Here is a 5,161-nt window from a genome sequence, read left to right on the forward strand (position 1 = left end):
GTGCAGCCCAAGCTCATTCCCAGGCCATATTATCCCATGGATGTGTAAGAGGAACAGACACTTTCAGGCTGTGATGTGGACTCAGCTCATCCCAAGCTGGCCCCAAACCCACCCCAGAATCCTGAGAGCTTTCGCCTCTCCCAGATTTGTTCTGCACCTGAGCTGCTGGGGTTGGAAAGTGTTCAGCAGCATGTCGACAACTCATCTTGCCACACAAGGGAAGCCCAAAAGTCTGGTTAAAATATGAGGGAGGAGGATGGTCCTGACAGTTCAATTAATGCAGGGACTGGGACATAAAAATCCACGAGGAAGTGTTATGTACATTTGTAAAATGGTTCTTGCTAGGTAGGAAAGAATGTAACCATGGTGCTTTATTTGAGAACTAACATGAGCCCATTTCACTGCCTGGGGAGAGCCAAGGGGAGAGTGTGGCTCTGTACTTAGATCTTCACACCAGCTTCTACTTTCAGCTGTTCAAACCCAACACCACTTTAAACTTTTTGTACAAATAAGAGTGAAAACAACACTAAGCCCTTCACTGTGAAGCACAGAAACATCATTCTTCTTTGTAAGTCATCATGAATTACAGCAGCAGAAGCAAACACTGCTCCACCTGTGCGCCCAGTAAATCAAACTAAGCTCCTATAAATACAATGCTCTCCCCACGGACACAAAGTCCTGGCTGAAAAGCACAAGGATAACACGAACTGACCAAAGAAGTGAAGCACTTTAATCTTTGTTTTGAAATCCCCTAAATTGCAGCCCTGCCACTGCTCAGAGCCACCTGCTTCCTCTTCCCACTAACACAACCCAGGCTGTTTAGCTCCAGCCTCCAATTTTGCTCTTCATTATTTGCTGGCTACTCAGAGCTGCTCCATTTGGGAAAATTGCTGCTTCCATGTGCCAGCCTGGCTGTGCTGTGCTTTTCTCCAACTGCTTGGCTGCTGTGTGTGCATGACTGCATCCAGGTGCAAACAGCTTGGAAACCTGTCCTGCAGAAATGCACGTGCTTCTCTTTGGGTTATTCTCTCCCCCTCTCCTTGGCTGTTCTGGAAAAGTTCTGTCTTAGGACTGTGCTGACGAAGGGGGTTTTAGTGTCCCTGTGGTGCAGTGGGGTGAGGTGAGGTGTTCCCTGAGGTGAGAGCTGGGTTTGGGTGGGACAAAACAAGCATAGCCCAGGCTGGGCTTTCCCTATGGGAGGAAAGGTGAGAGCAAACCACAGCTCAAGCTTTGTCTTCCAAAATCTGGCAGTGCTGAAAACCTGCTGGGGTCTGGGAAGCAGGTGAGGAAGATGGTGGTTCCCAAGGGAGTCTCGTTCTCCTAATTCAGGAAACTTAATTACCAGCAGTGCCAGTTTTGTTTAATATGAGAGAACCTTTTCTGTATCAGAAAAATTCAGGCAGCAGAAACCATGAAGGCATCACACCCAGGAAGAAGGGCAGATGGCATTTTATAAATCTTGCAGTATACGTAATCCCACCAAGTCCCAGGAAGGAATAGGAGCAGACAAAACTTTCTCTGTGCAGCATGAATGTGTTATTAGAGCAAGCTGTAAATGGGACCTCCTGGCATGTCAACATTTGGCTGGGGCCAAATGAGTGGCTGGACACCAACAAAAACCCAAACGATCGAGGATGTGTCGCAGACCCAAGCTGCCCCCACCTCAAACCTGTGCTGCCCTGACAGTCCCAAGGGAACCCTACAGTCTGACATCAGGAACCTGGGCTGCCCACTTTTCTTTCCCAGGGAAAAGGGCCGGTCCTTGTCTCCAGGGGCCTGTGGACTTAATCCCACCAAGTCCCCAGAAGGAATAGGAGCAGACAAAACTTTCTCTGTGCAGCACGAATGTGTTACTGGAGCAAGCTGTAAATGGGACCTCCTGGCATGTCAAGTCTTGGCTGGGGGAGATGTGGGGGTGGCATCGACTGCGTTGTGGCTTTGATGCATTGTCACTTCAAAGCACCAAACTCCCCAGATAGTTCAGGATCTGCACAGATGTTGGCAGGTGATGATAAATCCATGCAGAGATAGGGAAACCCAGTCTTTGGGGAGAGCTTCAAAGCTGAAGCTGAGAACACTGCAAATGTTATGAAATATTTCAAAGTCTGTCAAGTGGGAGCTGTGCTTTTAGATTAGGTTAAGAAATGTGTGGCCTAATTTTGTGGGACTCTCCAGCATTTACTGTGGATTATGGAGACTCTTCTAATCTTTAAATGGCTGCACTTTTCTTTTAGTTTTCAGAAAAGGAAAAAAGCCTCGAAGAAACCTGACCGAAGTGTTTCTCCATACACTCAGTTGAAGACAACTCCCAAATGACTGCAGATAGTGAATTATACAGAGCCTTTTGCTAACAAAAATGGGCAGATGGGTCAAATGGGTTCCCAGGTCAGAACCTGCAGCACTCCTGGCACAGGGAAGGAAACAGCATCAGGAGACAGCTGCAGGGGGACCACAGCCTGCTCACAGCTCCTCCTCCCATCACCTCCTGTTTTGCTTCTCTTGCTCATCCATCTTCATCTTTCCAGCTCAGTGTTTTCCCAGCCTCACAGGAGCAACACAGAGCTGAGAGCAGCCTGGAGCTCCTTGGCTGCTGCATTTCAGCAGAGCTTCTCCCTTACTGATACAGTCCTGGAAGTGTTTGCGTTGGAAGGGACACAAAGATAATTTAGTTCCAACTTCGTCTGCGACTTGCCCACCTTCCAACCGTGTCCAGCTTCAGCAGAATAAACCCCAATGCCGTGTTTCTTGCCGCGAATCACCTTTTAACGCTGCTTTGTTTCACTGCTGCTGCCCTCCAGCCAGATGCGGCACCCGCCTAATTTTAGTCCCATGAGTCAGCGCTAATTTTTTGACAGGGAAATATTTATTGCCCGTTAGCCGGTGTGGGAGCCCTCTCCACACACCCCAAGGACCAACAGCTCCATTAGTGGTGTCACTATAAACTCGCCAGCAGCTTTGGGCTTGCAGGGACAGACTTTTAGCAGCGTGTGTCACCGCAGCCAAGAGCTCTGCTCATTAAAACAAAGTCAAGGACCGGCTGCTAATGGAGTGCCAAGTGGCTTTTTTTTATCCTCCCTTTCCTTTCTGTACAGAGAAAAAAAAAAAAATAAGAGTGAGCTTCTTGAACCTCCTAATTGTAAGCTAATGTGTTACTCGCTCAAAAAACTGTCAAAATCAAGAGGAAAGAATTATAATTTTGATGTTCAATTGCATGATTTCTTTGTCTCTTTGAGTCAAAGCATTGTTTTAAATTATTTCATCCATCAAAGCTAGTTTAGCAGAGATTAAAATTCAAAATGAGTTTAAGACGAGATAAAGAACCATTTGGCTTGTTTTAATTCCTGTTGTCTTTGTGGGAGTTAGTGTGAATAAAATAGAATAATACATTTGGTGCTGGAGAGCAGAAAACTGGAATTTGAGCCTAAAACTCAACACATACTTATGCAGGCACAGTATATTTTTTCAGGAATTCTTTATTTCAGATACTTAAGGAATCCAAGACATTACAGAAATGACAAAAAAAAAAAAAAGAAAAGGACAAATATCTTTATAGCAGCTCTAGAGCTGTGGAGGCAGATATTGCTTCTCTTGAAGGCAATTTGCAGTGTGGGAGCTTTGGTCTGTGCATTAGGCTGTAAACCTGGTATTGTCAGTACCTGCTGTACATTCAGACATCTAGAGGTGGTGAGCAGGGGTCACTGAGCAGGAGTGAATGAAAAAGCTCCTTTGGGATTTCATTTTGCGATAATTGTCGAGTTTCTTTTCGGTTAGAATAAAGCATTTCTCGCAGCAGTGAGTCCTGTGCTTTCCCCAGGTTTCCAAACCCAGTTCATGAGCCTTCAATAAGGGAAACCGTGCGAGTCACTAAAATATAATGTTTGCTGCTGAGCCTCCGTGGCAAAGCTCTCTCCCAGGCTGCGAGGGGCACTGACATTCCAGAACCACGTTCTCCCCGAAGGCTGGTGCCAAGCAGAGAGATAATGAGGCTCAGCCCTGCTGCTGGCCCTGCCTGCTGCTCGGAGAGGTGGAACGAGGTCCTGGCAGACAGCATCTTAAATCGATTCACAGCCAGCAGCTTTGGGGGATCTGTCACACCCTGGGTGATGCTGGTGGTGAAATGACATTTCCCTGGTGCTGAGGGGGAACTGGAGGGACAGTGGCTGCAGTGTCAGCTCTGCAGCATCACATTTCCCATGGAAGCCCCTCCAGGAGGTTTTTCAACAACCTCATTTTGACCAAAGACAGGGCTACTGCTTCCATTTCTGTTTAAATTTCCCACTGAGGACACGTTTCAGCAATGGGAGGTGGTTTTGCTCACCAGACCAGCTGGGGTGGGATTCTGGGATTAGATACAGAAAACTGGTCCTGGTCCTTTCTGCGTCTGTGCAGCAAAGGTGTAACATCTGCAGGTGTCCAGATGTTAAAACAGGATTTATGGCAATGCAGCATAAATAAAGTATGTGGATGTAGTGGTCTTTTGGTGAGTGTGTTAATGAGGATATGGAGAATGAAGATCTGAAGGGATAATATGAATATATTTTATATTTATGCCACAGAAAAACCCCAGCAAGGATTTCCTTCCACTTCAAACCCCAAAGGGGTAAAGAAGAGGAGATTTATTGCCAAAGTTTGCTGTGTTCAGCCACAGGACAGCTCAGCAGGAGGAGGGCACTCAGCCTCCTCTTCCTCGTCCTGTCCTGAGCAGAGGGAGCTCCACTGTTGGAACTTGGGAAAGAAATAAGCTCTGATAGGGTGCAGGTAATGAATGAATTCACTCTCCTCTCCCTGGCCCTCCTCAGCCTCCTACCCAGCCAGCCCTGGAAAGGAGCAGAGCTGCTTCTGGGTTGAGATGATGGTGAAAGTGGTTATTTTATCAAAATTTTGCCCAAGATTCATTTAAATGAATACAAGCAAGGCTCTAGGGAGAGAAGAGTGTGATTTTTTTTTTTTTTTTTTTTTTTTTTTTACTGCTTCTTGTACCTTGAAGTGCTGCCTTTAAGCCATCATGAAGGTCCCTAAAAGCCTTTCTGGGAGAATAGGGAAAACAAAGCCTCTTCTCTGAGCAGTGGTGGGAAGTTATTGTGCAATCAGGTAAACTTTTAAAGGATGAGTTGGTGTTAAAAGTCAATATTCTGTGCAGTTTTCTGCCAGGGATGGAGCA

The sequence above is a fragment of the Vidua chalybeata genome, chromosome 17 (assembly GCF_026979565.1).
Source record: "Vidua chalybeata isolate OUT-0048 chromosome 17, bVidCha1 merged haplotype, whole genome shotgun sequence".
NCBI classification, from domain to species: Eukaryota; Metazoa; Chordata; class Aves; order Passeriformes; family Viduidae; genus Vidua; species Vidua chalybeata.